Here is a 16,370-nt window from a genome sequence, read left to right as displayed (position 1 = left end):
TCATATGGCGAATGCTGAGTTAGTCCCATCACCATTGTTTGGTTCTCTTGCTCCATGGTGAGAGACATCGAGTTACATTGAGTCTACAGCCCGGAAACAGACCATTCAGCCCAACTGGCCTATGCCGGGGTTTATGCCACACATGAGCTTCTGCCCATCCCTCTTCATCTGGCCCTATCAGCATAACCTTTTCTTTTTTTCCCTCATGATCTTATCTAGCTTCCCATCAAATGCAACTATGCTATTCGCCTCAACTGCCCCTTGTGGCAGAGAGTTCATAAAATGTATTGGGAATCACTGCTATAACGCATAAAATCACAAAGCTGAGGCAGGAGGACAAGATATCTCAATCTCACACGTCTTAGGACATCCAGGAAATTAGAGGCCGGTGAGCCTTACGTCAGTGGTAGGGAAACTATTAGAGAGGATTCTTCGGGACAGGATTTACTCCCATTTGGAAACAAACAAACTTATTAGCGAGAGACAGCATGGTTTTGTGAAGGGGAGGTCGTGTCTTACTAATTTGATTGAGTTTTTTGAGGAAGTGACGAAGATGATTGATTAAGGAAGGGCAGTGGATGTTGTCTATATGGACTTTAGTAAAGTCTTTGACAAGGTTCCGCATGGCAGACTGGTACAAAAGCTGAAGTCACATGGGATCAGAGGTGAGCTGGCAAGATGGATACAGAACTGGCTCGGTCATAGAAGACAGAGGGTAACAGTGGATGGGTGTTTTTCTGAATGAAGGGATGTGACTAGTGGTGTTCCGTAGGGATCAGTGCTGCGACCTTTGCTGTTTGTAGTATATATAAATGATTTGGAGGAAAATGTAGCTGGTCTGATTAGTAAGTTTGCGGACGACACAAAGGTTGGTGGAGTTGCGGATAATGATGAGGATTGTCAGAGGATACAGCAGGATATAGATCGGTTGGAGACTTGGGCGGAGAAATGGCAAATGGAGTTTAATCCGGACAAATGTGAGGTAATGCATTTTGGAAGGTCTAATGCAGGTGGGAGGTATACAGTAAATGGCAGAACCCTTAGGAGTATTGACAGGCAGAGAGATCTGGGCGTACAGGTCCACAGGTCACTGAAAGTGGCAACGCAGGTGGATAAGGTAGTCAAGAAGGCATACGGCATGCTTGCCTTCATCGGTCGGGGCATAGAGTATAAAAATTGGCAAGTCATGTTGCAGCTGTACAGAACCTTAGTTAGGCCACACTTAGAATACTGCGTGCAATTCTGATCGCCACACTACCAGAAGGACGTGGAGGCTTTGGAGAGGGTACAGAGGAGGTTTACCAGGATGTTGCCTGGTCTGGAGGGCATTAGCTATGAGGAGAGGTTTGAAAAACTCGGATTGTTTTCACTGGAACGACGGAGGTGGAGGGGCGACATGATAGAGGTTTACAAAGTTATGAGTGGCGTGGACAGAGTGGATAGTCAGAAGCTTTTTCCCAGGGTGGAAGAGCCAGTTACAAGGGGACATAGGTTTAAGGTGCGAGGGGCAAACTTTAGAGGGGATGTACGAGGCAAGTTTTTTACACAGAGGGTGGTGAGTGCCTGGAACTTGCTGCCAGGGGAGGTGGTGGAAGCACATACGATAGCGACGTTTAAATACATCTTGACAAATATATGAATAGGAAGGGAATAGAGGGATATGGGCCCCGGAAGTGCAGAAGGTGCTAATTTCAGCAGGAATCAAGATCGGCGCAGGCTTGGAGGGCCGAATGGCCTGTTCCTGTGCTGTACTGTTCTTTGTTCTTAGGGGCTCTCACCAAACATGGGATGGTCCTACATGTTGACATGTCCTATAGCCACAGAAATACCATGTGCATGGATGCACACATTTTAGGCTCACAATATCCATGTTCCCCAACGGTATACTTCCTGACCCAGTTATATGCATGGGCAGTCAATTGTGATATTTTTCTTGAGTGCCATGCTCTAGAATGTGCCTTTGATTGCACAGCGGGGCAGATACCAGACAGCAGCGGCAAACAGGAAGTGTGCATATATACAACTCCTCTGCTCCATTCTTCTATTTTACCCTTCAGTTCCTATCCCTCCTCTCCTGTCCTGAGACGATAGCTCCCTCGGTGTGATACCATTCAATGGGCAGGTGGGCATTCTCCTATGCATTGTTCAAAAGACCATTATTCATAGAATTACATAGAATGTGCAGCACAGAAACAGGCCATTCGCCCCAACTGGTCCATGCAGGTGTTTATGCTCCCCCACAAGCCTCCTCCTGCCCTATGTCATCTAACCCTATCAGCATACCCTTCTGTCCCATTCCCCTCTCATGTACCTCCCTTTCATTGGACTCATGCTATTTGCCTCATGTTGTCACTTTCACTTTCTAACTGAGCAAAGAAGTTTCTCCGTGATGCTTTATTGGATTTATTAATGGCTTTTTTTATACTTATGACACTTAGTTTTGGACTCACCCCACAAGAGGAAACATCATCTCTACATCTACCCTATTGAACCCCTTCATAATTTGAAAGACCTCTATTAGGGTCATCCCAAGGCATTTTCTCTTCTAGCGAAAAGAGCCCTAGCCTGGTTCAATTTTTCCTGATTGCTATAACCTCTCATTTCTGGTATCATCCTTGTAAATCTCCTGTGTGAGTCTTGCTGGTGAGTGTTGACAGGCTATCTCATTGTAGACATCATCCCAGCAAGTTCTTGCTCTGTGTCCATGCTACCGGTAAGGACTGCTGCCTCCAGTAAAGATAAGTAGAATGAGCTAGGATCATTTTCAAAAGCCTTTGCCCATCTCGAAAAATCTCTGGGACACCTGAAATAGGCTGAAGTGAATAATGTGATTATATATATTCACATCTGGAACTACTACACAGGGAGTTGGATAATCACTTGCACAATGACATCATCCTATACTTAGCTGCACTGCAGACAAGTGTTCTCATCTGGGCACCATTCCCCAATGCTCTGCATGAGATCATTTGTCCAGTGGTAGTGCATGTCTACTTGACACAAAAAGTTGACCTGGTCATGTTTATGACACAGTATTCTCAATCACCAAAGGCCTGGGTTTGAAGACCCAGCTTTGGTAAGTTGATTTCATTCAATAAGGTGGAAATATTAATACTGTGGCTCCCATCTTTAATAATACTGAGTCCCACTCAGTCAACAGAAAGTTCAAAACTGTCAAGGTAAAATAAAAAGCAAGACTTGCATTTATATAGCGCCATTTACAACTACAGGACATCCCAAAGTGCTTTACAGCCAATGAAGTACTTTAGCAATGTAGCCACTGTTGTAATTTAGGAAACGTGGCAGCCAATTCACACACAGCAAGATCCCACAGACAGCAATGTGATAACAATCAGATGACCTGTTTTTGTGATGTTGATTGAGGGATAATTATTGGTCAGAACACCAGGGATAACTCCTCTGTTCTTCAAGATAGCACCTTTGGTGTTAGCTGAGAGGGTAGATAGGGTCTCAGTTTAAGACCTCCTCTGAATGGCAGCACCTCCAACACTTGCTCAATACTGCATTGAAATATCAGACTTGATTTTTATGCTCAAGTCCTGGAATGGGATCTGAACTAACCGCTTTCTTAATGCGAAGGTGAAAGTACTACCCACTGAGCCACAACTGGAGGAGATAGTGAGGGGGGGGTGAGGGCCATGGAGGAATTTGAAAACAAAGATGAGAATTTTAAAATTGAGCGGTTGCTTAACTGGGGCCAGTGTAGGTCAGCGAGCACAGGGGCAATGGGTGGAAGGCAAATAAATGTAATAGAGGGTGAATAATGGCATATAACGGTCTGTAAAGGAATGTAAAGTATACAAAGTATGTAAAGGAAAGGCACATGAAGAAATAAAAAGTGTGTCAAATTATGTAAGGCTAATTAAGAGTGTTTAAAGCTGTGCAAGAGATATAAACTAGATTTAGCAGGTTATATTAGATAGTTGTTAAGTTTAGTTTAGTTTAGAGATACAGCACTGAAACAGGCCCTTCGGCCCACCGAGTCTGTGCTGACCATCAACCACCCATTTATACTAATCCTACACTAATTCCATATTCCTACCAGATCCCCACCTGTCCCCTATATTTCCCTACCACCTACCTATACTAGGGGCAATTTATATTGGCCAATTTACCTATCAACCTGCAAGTCTTTGGCATGTGGGAAGAAACCGGAGCACCCGGTTTATTATTAACATAATAAAATAGAAAAAGAATACAGTCATTTTAATTCAAACATTTTAATGACAACTGCACACAATGACATGACAAAACTCACTGGGTGGGGAATTGTGAATGTAGATTTCTGTCCCATCACAAGGTGAGACTGTATATCTGTGAATACCTCAAACAATTAAACTATAAATGTTTAATTAAAACCATCACATCTATCCATATAATAGAGTATAAAGCTTCCACTTCCATAAACTTTCTGTCTACAAAACTTTACTTTCTGGTTTTGTATCAACGCACTCTTAACATTACAAATTCCTAAGTCTGCACTTATAATGGTAACTGCCTATGTAAACTTGTCATGCTGTAATTACACTCTCCTGCCAGTAGTGGTTCTATAACACCTGAAATTTGCATTTCAGATTTTCAGTCTGTACTACAGAAAAACTCTTATGTTCCAACCGGCTCTACTTCTGGATAGAAATGGGGACAGAATATGCATATCTATTATATTGTAATCTATCTGTAAACCTTATTCCAAATCTTATGTCTACGTACCTTCATCCAATTATCCTCCACCCTCTAATACCACTTCACCTGAAGGCTAGAGTTGGACTTGATTCCGCCTTGTATAATGCCTCAGGATGCTGACTGACAGTTACTCAGTGAGGAGTACTCTTGCCTGAGTTGGAAGAGTCATAGAGAGATACAGCACTGAAACAGGCCATTTGGCCCACCAAGTCTGTGCTGAGCAACAGCCACCCATTTATACTAATCCTGCATTAATCCCATGTTCCCTACCACCTACCTACACAAGGGGCAATTTACAATGGCCAATTTACCTATTAACCTGCAAGTCTTTGGCTGTGGGAGGAAACCGGAGCACCCGGTGGAAACCCACGCAGTCACAGGGAGAACTTGCAAACTCCGCACAGGCAGTACCCAGAACCGAACCCAGGTCGCTGGAGCTGTGAGGCTGCAGTGCTAACCACTGCGCCACTCCAAAGGAAGGCTGTGGGTTCAAATCCCACTCTGGAGACTCGAGCGTATAACATAGGCTGACACTTCTACTGCAATACTGAGGGAGTGCTGCACTGTCAGAGGTGTGATCTTTTGGATCTGCCCATCTGCTCCGTCCGGTGGATGTAAAAGATTGCACGGCACTGTTGGAAGAAGAGCAGGGGAACTTTTCCAGTGTCCTGTTCAACACTCCTCCCTCAACTAACAACACCAAAAACAAGTTAACTGGTCCTTCTTCTTAATGCTAATGGGGCTCTTGCTGTGCATGAGTGGCTGACACATACCTATATACCAAACGTTTCTACGCTTCAAAGTATGTGAAGTGATTTGGAAGTCTGGTGAGGCAAGCGATAAGGTGTTATATAAGTGCTAATCATTCTTTTTTCCTTTCCTTCTTTGCTTACTACTCCAAAACTAATTTAAAAATTTGGGTCATATGCAATGTAAGGTTGGACACTGGCCACTGTCCCTTTCACTGTTAATATTATTCAGACACAGCAACTGTTCACTTTAGTACAAGGGACTTTTGAGAAGCATTTTTTGTGTGTGTGTGTGCCTTGAATTTATCATCAGCTGAATTCCACTCAAGTGAAGCAATCCCTGGTGGTTATAGAGGTCAATGCTGCCCCTCTGATACTGACTGTGACCTTGGCCATCCTGGGGTAACACTCTGCTCGATGGCTACAGACTAAAAGAGATGAGGCTGGGTGGGCCACCAAGAAAGAGAGAAGAAAGAGCTTACATTTGAAGGTCCATCGAGACTTCTGCTATCTCAAGGTTGGTAACTGGAAAATTACTAATGTGGAGATTCAAGGATATAGGGCAGTGTGTGGCAACTGAACACGTTGTCATGGTAAACTGTAAATAGCACTCCTGGTGCAAAGCCAACAAGCATTGCTGGGCAATACCTGAAGAGTGTGTCACATCATCGACCCTCCTGGGAAATCTTTACCTTACCTCACACTAGCCACTTAGAACATTGAGGCAGGTAAGGAATCATCTAGGGCTTCAGAGCACATTGGCACAGAGGCTGCACCAGGTCTTCAGAGAGAGCATTCTGCCTCAGTAGAGTCATAGAGTCATACAGCAAAGAAACAGGCCCTTCGGCCCATCGTGTCTGTGCTGGCCATCAAGCACCTACTTATTCTCATCCTATTTTCCAGCACTTGGCCCGTAGCCTTGTATGCCATGGCGTTTCAAGTGCTCATCTAATTGCTTCTTAAATGTTGTGATGGTTGAAGCTTCTCGTTTTTAAGCGAAAGTCAAGGTTTGGGCAATGATAATGTTCTAAATGGTTGGCTTTTCCTTAAATTATTTGCATTTCATGGAACCTCCCCTAAAAGCTTAAAAAACCACCATCCCATTGATTCTGGCTACTTCTGACCTTAAGGTGAGAGGACCTCCTCTTGCTACGTCAGGCTCTCTCCCCAGATTTGACCACGTGTTTACGTGTTCTTTGATTCTCTAGGTGGACACTTTGACCTCTGACTCCCTTCCTGTCAACAGGTTGGTGAATAGGGCTGCCAATTTAGCTACCCACCACCCACCTCAGGGTAGGTCCTTGGAAACTATCTCTTGCCATGCTCAAAAGGAATATGACCATCCTAACACAATGGGGCCAAAATTCCTTGGAGTGCGATCCTGGAAGTTACGTCAGGATGGTGCCCACCAGTAGCCTCCAGTATGGATCCTGTTGGAGCTTGTGGGTCAGTGGAAGGGTATTTCATTGGCACAGGGCAGGCAAGCACAGCAGAAGTGCCTGTTGGTGCCCTCCTGCCCATGTGGGCCAAAATTCCAGGAGTAAGTGTTGTCCAGGCCACCCTCCTGCAAAGTTGATTATGATGCCCCTTGGCTCCTTGTGCACGAGGACCAAATCATTAAACTTATTATTTTTTAGACGTCTTGCATTTCTATAGCGCCTTTCGTGATCACCTGACACCCCCAAAGTGTTCTACGGCCAATGAAGCACTTTAGAAGTGTAGTCACTGTCGGAAGTGTGGGAAACATTGCAGCCAATTTGCATACATCAAGCAAAGATCTTCTCCTATGGGGGTCTGGGTTACTTCCCTGACCTGGATCTCATTGCTGGGGCCAACATTCATCCAAATGAAGGTCATTTGGCAGCAACCTTCACAGATATACTGGAGCTCATTACAGCTCCCACTTTAGAAAGTTCCCTTCCCCTGGCCGACTTTCCCTTACGGAGTTTCCTAACAAGTTCAGCTGCCAAGGCCCTAAGCTCTGGAATTCCCTCCCTCAACCTCTCTGCCTCTCCAGCTCTCTTTCGTCCATGAAGACCCTCTTTAAAACCGACCTCTTTGACCAAGCTTTTGGCCGCCGGTCCCAATATCTGGCCAAAATTTTTTTCTGATAACACACCTGTGTAGTGCCTTTGGGCTTTTTGCTGCATTAAAGGCGATATATAAACACAAGTTGTTGTTGTAAGTGGGAGGAGTAGAGATCCTGCAACTTCCGAGGCAAGTCGGGAATGAGGGATGAGGGTTTGCTGGGTATTGGAACAGGGCATCCACCCCACCTCTCTGCACCCCCTTCACAATTCACCAGTAACATTCAGTATCAGTATTAGGCAGTCCCAAGGTCCTGGGCTATCAGACGCAGTCACCCAATAAGGTTCTCTCTACTTAGGTCCAATGATGTTCTTCAGCCCCAACCTCAAAACAATAACTTTCATTGCGGCAATGTAGAACACCTCCAAATGCCACACACAGGCTGATTCTCCCAGCGTACCTAAAGCAGCCTGCATGTTTCTATTTAATTTGTCAGACGTCCTAACTCCCGCACATATCTTTGTGTCATAAGCAAGCGTAGGCCATGTCTCCCCCAATCCCCTCCACCCGAATCATTAATAAATCTGGTGAAGGGCAAAGGGGTCTAACTCGGATTCCGGAAGGACTCAACTAGTAACTGGACCTCATGCTGAGCTGCTGGAAGCATCACAAAAACAGGTGTAAATGGATTAAAGGATTAAGTAAGAAATCGACTATACACTTGAGGATAATTATAGGGCAATTTGCACCTCAGCAGGCTACGAAAAGGCCGAGGTGTGTTTAAATGTTACATTCTCTGTTGTAACCATGCAGTGCAATCACAACAATAGATTATGTTTCGACAGCGTTCCTCTAGCACGAAGAACATCTCAGAGCACTTTAAAAAGAGTAATGAAAGATTTGCATTTATACAACCCCTTCACTTCCTTAGGGTGTCCAATGATTTGCTTTCCAAGTGTAGTCACTCTTGTTATTTTGGCAGGTGAGGGAAAAGAAGAGACGGGGCCTCTCTGAAAGGTATTCAGGTGTACTTTTGAAAGTAGGGGAGAGGGCTGCAGTGACAAGGCCTTAAGGGAGGGAGTTCCAGAGGGTGAGGGCACAATGGCTGGAGGATCAGTTGCTGATGGTGGAAGACTATATGATGCACAGATTGCAGCCCTGGTGCTAGCAAAGAACAGATTAGACAGCACTCTGCGTACTAGCTTCCAGATCCTGAAATGGCACCTCATCCTCACCCACTGCCTATAAGGTACAGGTAATATACTGAGCTAATAATTCAGAGATGTGAGTTCAAATCCCACCATGACAGTTTGTGAAGTTGAATTCATTAAATTAATCCAGGAAAAAGCCCAGTGTCAGTATTGCCAGGTTGTCATAAAAACCGAAGGAAACCTGCTGTGTTTTTCTGTCTGGCTGATATGTGACTCCAGATCCATAGCAATGTGGTCGACTCTTAAATGGCCTTGTCAGCCACTCAGATGTTACCATCACCTTTGCACGGGCAATAAAATGCTAGTCTTGTTAGTAACACCCACATCCTATGAATTAATTAAAAACAAGCTCTCTTTCTTTTCATCATTCATTATCAAGGCAACTCGCCATTGGAAATCCCATATCTAGTCCTCAGAGATTCTTGTTGGGGTCAGCCTATCCTGGTGGTCTCATGGGTCGTTGAGCTGTCAAAGGCAAGCTCTGTGTTGTCTCGCTGAAGAAAACTAAAGGAGAAACCTGCTCCGCTGCTCAATTGTCTTCAATCCCCAGGCTTCAATGTTCGGACAGTCTCAGCTGGCAACAGTGACGCCTCATTATCTGGCTCCGTTTGTTACCCCTGCATTGCACAGTGTAACATCCAGGCTGTAGGCCTGCCAAGGCCACTGGACACTCATTTAAATAAATGCCAATTAGCTCCACTAGGACTCAGCACATAGATGGCAGGGAGGCCCAAATGAGCCATAGTAAAGGAGACTGCACCAGTTTTAGGGGCGAGAGTCCAATAAAAAGCCCCCTATGCCAACTCGCAGGCCTGTAAATGGCACCACTGCATTCATGGCTAAGGATACACCAAGCAAATTCAGGGCCTGTTTCTTTCTGTGACTTAAGATATTCAATTCTATCTATCCTATTCTTCTCATTTCTTTAAATTCCAGTATTTTAGTTACTTCTTTTCCCCTGCTTTTCCCTAAGGTCCATTTGTGAGTTGGCTACAATTTAAAAAAACAAAATGGGCATTTTATTGTTACTCCAAGGGCAATTTCTTCAGCCAATCGCTGGCAGATGGATCTACGTTAATCTTTGCAACAGGAGGGGTTAAAAAGTAACCACACTTAAAGTACTGTGCACCACACTTAAAATATATCCACCATTACCACGTGCATTTCTACCCTCCATATTAGAAAAAGGATTTAGAGGCACTGGAGAAGATGCAAAAAAGATCTGCAACAATGATACCAGAAGTCAGAGGTTGTAACTATCAGGAAAGACTAAACTGGCTGCGGCCCTCTTCTCTAGAAAAGACAAGGCTGAGAGGTGTCCTAATAGAGGTTGTAAAAATTCTGAAGAGGTTCAACGGGACAGACATCGAGAGGATGTTTCCACATGACAGGGAGTCCAAAACGAGAGGTTATAAATCACAACAACAGCAACAACTTTATATAGAACTTTTAAAGTAATAAAACATCCCAAGGTGTTTCACAGGAGCAATATAAAACAAAATATGACACTGAGACACATAAGGAGCAATTAGGACAGATGAACAAAAGCTTGATCAAAAAGGTAGGTTTTAAGGAGTATCTTAAAAGAGGAAAGCGAGGTAGAGAGGCAGAGAGGTGTAGCAAGGGTATCCCAGAGATTAGGAGCTAGGAAACTGAAGTCGCCAATGGTGGAGCTGTTAAAATCAGGGACACTTAAAAGGCCAGAATTAGAGGAGTGCAGAAATCTCGGATAATATAAGATAATCACTTAATAAATCCTTTCAGGAATTCAGGAAAGCTTCTTTACGCAGAGAGTGGTTAGAATGTGGAACTTGCTACCACAGGGTGTGGTTCAACTGAATAGCATAGATGCCTTTAAGGGGTAGCTAGTTATGTACATGAGGGAGGAAGGATTAGAAGTACATACAGGGTTAAATGAAATAGGGTGGGAGGAGCTTCATGAGGAGCATAAACAAAGGGATAGAACAGCTGGGCTGAATGGCCCGATTCTGTGCTGCAGACTATGTAAACGAATGAATTGCTGTAGGAGGAAGAGTGAATAAGTAAACTAGTCTGCAGCTTAATAGAGGACAACACTCTCGTTAAGGCCCCTATTTAGTGGCGAGCACAAATTGGACTAATTTCAAAATGAAATAAAATCAATTATTATAAATTATGCACAGACTGTTCTCTTTAGTGACCTTTTCCAGAATAGCAGACTATTAAAATGCGATTTGATTACATATACAAATATTGCATTATAATCAGAAAATAATCCCCAAATTGACTTAGCGGATAAATGCTGAGGCAGGAGAACAAAGGAGGCTCCAGATCGAATCCCTGGTTTAATATGAAGGGCTGGTGTGGGGCACATCAATTGGACTCAGTGGGTGGGACATCAAAAGCAAGCAGGGTTTCCTGATTGTTACCAGCCAACACTGCTGAATATATGGTTGAGTGAAGGCAAGGATTGGGCTTAGCTCCAATGGACTCTGCAGCCCTCCAGCCTGACTGCACTCCCCAAACGCATGACTTTCACCATAAGGACAGAAGGCAGATGGGAACGTCATCACTTCAAAGTTACCCTCCAAGCCACACACCAGCACGACTTCGACATACATTGCTGTTCCTTCACTGCCGCTGTACATTGCTGTTCCTTCACTGCCGCTGGGTCAACCTCCTGGAACTCTCTTCCCACTAGCACTGTTGGAGTACTTTCACCACACAGACTGCAACAGTTCAAGAAGACGGCTCAGCCCAATCTTCTCAAGGGTTGCCATCGAAGCCCACATCCCGAGAATGAATAAATAAAAAAATAAAAAAATGTTTTTAAAACGCTCTCTGGGATCAGCAGCTAGTTCCTGCTGACACAGACCTGGGAAAAGATCAGCACTTTGGGGAGAGGTCGAGTGAAAGAAGAGTATGACAGAGTCAGAACAAAGCCGCAACTGAAATAGTTTGTCATTTTCTCCCCAGCTATTGTGATCCTGAATCTTCAAAGCAAATATTCCAGAGATTCCTGGATTTCTTGGTTTTCTGAGGGTTAAAAATCAGACTCCCAGTCCAAGTTAACAGTTCCAAATGGTAACTTTCTTCAATTTAGCACAATTACATAGAGTTCCTCATGCAGAAAAACACGAACTCAATTTTTACTCAACAACATACTTTTCCAATTCTGAAAAGTAATGGTTCCCTTATTAGATGTTCAAAAGATCAGAATAGCAGGACTAAAATTCAGATCTGATTATAAAACTGTTGATCTGTTCTCATTTCCATATGCAACCTTCCCCAAGTCAATTCCATGGATTGCAGAGGTAATGCAAGCAGTCTGGTTTTGATTCAACCAATGATGTTGCAGAGTGGGATGGGGGTAGGGGAGCAGCTGTCCACCTAACAGTGGAACTCCAGAAATATTCAGGGTACAAAAAAGAGGAATTGAATTTTTCTCTCTCCAAATTCCTTCTGTCTTCTAACCATGCGGACTCACATTGGGGTCTTGTTTCTTGGTGGTTTGGTAACAAAGAACTTGCATGTAAATGTCTCCTTCACATCCTCAGAACATCCTTTAGAGCCCTTTGTAATGTAGGGAGAGGTGGCAGCTCATTCCTGCACAGCAAGGTACCACAAACAACTGTGAGATAAATGAACAGATAAGCTCTTTGAGTGATATTGATTGTAACATATGTTGGCCAGGATACCAGGGAGAACTCCCCTACTCTTCTTGAAATACTGCCACAGGATATTTTACATTCACTAGAGCAGGAATAGAGGGCATCGGTTTAATATCTTAGCCAAAAGACGGCAACTGCCTCAGTGCTGCTCCCAAGTCGATCTTATTTAGTACATTGTATTTGCTGCTCACAGTGCAGTCTCCTCTACATTGGGGAGACCAAATGCAGATTGGGTGATTGCTTTGCAGAACATCTCCACTCAGTCCGCAAGCATGATCCTGAGCTTCCGGCTGCTTGCCATTTTAATTCTCCACCTTGTTCCCATGCCCACATTGCTGTCCTCGGCCTGCCGCAGTTTTCCAGTGAACATCAACGCAAGCTCGAGGAACAGCACCTCATTTTCCGATTAGGCACACTGCAGCCTTCTAGGCTCAATACTGAGTTCAATAATTTCAGACCATGGGCCCCATTATTTTTTGTTTATTTATTATTTTATTATTTTTATTTATATATATTCTTTTTTAATTTTCTTTATTTATTGTTTTAACCATGTGCTAGTCTTGAACTTATTTTTCATGTTTTTGCTTTCGTACAGACCTGTTCCTTATTCTGCCATCAGCGCTCTCTCTGATCTCATGCTTTTTGCTGCAATTATTTAGCACTCCATTTGCATTCTGTTCCATGACATCGCTGTCATTTAACATCTCCCCCCTCTGTACTATCACAGTCCTTCCTCCTTGTTCTTCTTCCCCCCCCCCCACTTGCTCAAAGACTGTTACATTTCTAACTTTTGCCACATCTAGTGAAAGGTCACAGACCTGAAATGTTAACTCTGTTTCTCTCTACACAGATGCTGCCAGACTTGCTGAGTATTTCTGGCACTATCTGTTCTCATTTTAGATCTTGAGGAGAATGGCCTGTTGCCCTATGAAGATCGGAGCACTTGGACAATTAACTGCCAACAATGTTTTTACAGCATCTGTAATCATCGAACTTTCCAGCACAGAGGGAGGCCATTCGGTCCACTGTACCTGTGCTGGCTCTTTGAAATAGCTATTCAATTAGCCCCTCTCTCCTGTTCTTTCTCCATATCCCTGCCAATCTTTCCTTTTCAAGTACTTATCCAACTCCCTTTTGAAAGTTACTATTGAATCTGCTTCCAGTGCCCTTTCACCAGTGCATTCCAGATAGTGACAACTCCCTGCTTAAAAATATATGCCTCGTCTCCCCTCCAGTTCTTTTGCCAATTGTTAAAAATGTGTCCTCCTCCCAGTGGAAACAGTTTTTGCTTACTGACTATCAAAACCCTTATGATATTGAACACCTCTAATAAATCTCCTTTTAACATAAAAAGTACTTCATTGGCTGCAAAGGTGCTCTATATTTCTTTCTTTATATGAACAGCAGAATCTCCAGTTAGTGTTTTACCCCAAGGACAGCAGCCTTCTGTACTGTATTGGATAGTAGCCTCAATTACCTGCTCAAGACTTTGGGGTAGGACGTGAACAAGGAACGTTCTGACCCAGAGTGCCGATAACTCAGACAAACTGCCGCTCATTAGTGTGCCTGCAACAAGCATTTGCTAAATGAAGACTCGCCCAGGAGCAACAATTCAACCTTGGAGTCTAACCGCGCTCGTGTAAGATATTGTCCCAAACATTGCGACTCACAAGTCGCAGGACGAACAATCAATGGGGTGCAGAGCAAGGGAGTTACAAAACCACCTCTTTTACCTGCACTTTACAAAACTCTTGATGCAGGACAGACATTTTGTTGGCCAAATCTGGTCCAAAGTTTAGGTGAACCCAACTGTTACAAATAGTATTTTCTTATGTTTCGCTCCACTCCAAATCCCAGAATGAGATGATTGAAGCCTGCAATTGCCCCACAGGCAGATTTATTGTGTTTTATTTTTCATGTCTGGATTATTTTGGGAAGTACTTTGAATTCAATAAAAAAAATATGGGGAGCGGCTACTTTAAGCAGTAAGAAGACAAAATATTCCCAACTGAACCTGTACTTGGCAACTCGTACAAATCCTGCTCCATACATAATATCTGCCGGCAACTGGTAACGCTATTACATGAAGGAAAGGGAAAGCTGGGAGTGAGTTACAGGTTGGAATCCAACCGAGGGGGTTTGGCTGGTTTAAGTAATCAACACTCAGCGGTGATTTATTTGGCTCGGCTGGCGTCTGACTCATGTGGAATCCATCACCATGTCGACTGGTCACCAGGCTGAGTTGCTGAGGCATCCACATGGAGAGGGCTTTTGTTTGCCCAATATGGAATGCACAATCACACCCCTAAGGAACATGTCCCACTGATCTAAGCTCGGGTGTAGGCTGGCAGGACTAAGGCATAGGAATCTCCAAGTGCATGAGGTGAGCTGAGCCAGCTCAAAATGCACACCCTACCCAGACTGAGCACTAATAAGCTTTGTGCAGCTTACTCAGCCTGGGAAACCCTACCCCTTGCAGGGCTACGTTTACCTAGCTCTCAATGGCAGGCTGACTCTTCGAAGCTGTGTTAATGAGCCAGGCTTGTTAATCAATTATCAACAGTGTTGTGGTGTACTATTGGGATCTGAAGGCAGTCTGACTAGGCTCCCATCTTTGCACTGTAACCATTCAGAATTGAGTTTTAACCTTACAAATGTTCATCCTCTGTCTACTGTCTGTCTATCGTTTATATATCAACGTATCTTTCTATTTATCTTTGTTGCTTCTCTGAGTTTTTATTCTTTATTTATCCTCACCCCACGCATACGATTGAAAGATGACCCAGTCTGTTCCTTGAGGTTATGAATTACATCAAGGCATAGTTTCATTCAGTTTTAGCTGCACATTCTTATCACTATTTGTCATTGGCCAGCAACAAATGGCCCTTTATGGTGATGTCACTCCCATGTGACTTTCAGTTGAACCTAAGAGTAGTCACTTGGAAACCATGAATAATCACTGGCAGTAACCATGAGATTACTGACATCTGTTACTCATACACCTCTGGAAAGAATCAAACCAGGTGGAAGGGACTAGTAGGATGTCTACTCATTAAGAACAGATTTCATTTCATGTATTTAAACATTTCACTGCCCTGGCAAGCATGACATTGCAGCTTTCAAACAAAAAAAAAATCCATCTTCCAACAATAAAACAAATATATGTTTGAAACATTGAGGTAAGTAATATCAGACCCTGGAGAATGGGACAGATTTTTTTTCAACTTTGCATCCAATGACAGCATCAAGCACCATAAGGCCAGGTGTAACACTGGTTGGATATAGTGGAAGGTTTCCCCCTGTTCTGATATTACCCTAAGGGAGTCTGATATACAGGGGAGACAAATTTCAGATCAATCCATCATACACCAATATCCCACCAATAATTTGGATTCACGATCTGCGAAGCCAGTTTGATATCTGGATTTTTTGATGTTCAAGATTGACACCGACATGTCTTAGAAAGAAAAAAAGACTTTTATTTACAGAGCATTTTTTCACAACCTCAGGACGTCTCAAAGCACTTTGCAGCCAATGAAGTGCTTTTGAACTGCAATCACTGTCGTCATGTTGGAAACACAGCAGCCAATTTTGCGCACAGCAAGCTCCCACAAACAGCAATATGGTAATAATCAGATAATCTGATTTTTTTTTAAGTGATGTTTTTTGAGGGGTAAATATTGTCTAGGTCACTAAGGACACTCTTCTGCTCTTTGAGATAGTATCGTGGAATCTTTTACATCAAAGGGCACACAGAGCCTCAGTTTAACGCCTCATCCAAAAGACAGTGTCTCTGACAACACAGCACTCCCTCAGTACAACACTGGAGTGTCAGCCTAGATTCTTGGGTAAGTGTCTGGGGTGGGACCTGAAACCACAACTTTCTGACTCAGAGGTATGAGTACTTTCCATTGGCTGGCACACAATGGAACCTGTGAGCTGAGCTTTTTGATGTGCCTTAGAAACACTTCCAATTTCTACACTAATCATCCTTCTGACTCATTTGAGTAGGTTGTCAGTTTAGCAAT

At 43.6% G+C, this 16,370-nt stretch overlaps 1 protein-coding gene across 5 annotated transcripts in view; it reads right to left on the bottom strand.

The window, feature by feature from the left end:
• LOC137353113 (homeobox protein Meis1-like) overlaps window positions 1-16,370 on the bottom strand; it is a 639,330-nt gene that overhangs the window by 575,682 nt on the left and 47,278 nt on the right. The window lies entirely within an intron of this gene.

This window comes from Heterodontus francisci, chromosome 40 (genome assembly GCF_036365525.1).
Source record: "Heterodontus francisci isolate sHetFra1 chromosome 40, sHetFra1.hap1, whole genome shotgun sequence".
NCBI lineage: Eukaryota > Metazoa > Chordata > Chondrichthyes > Heterodontiformes > Heterodontidae > Heterodontus > Heterodontus francisci.
This window is presented reverse-complemented; position numbering and strand designations above follow the sequence as displayed.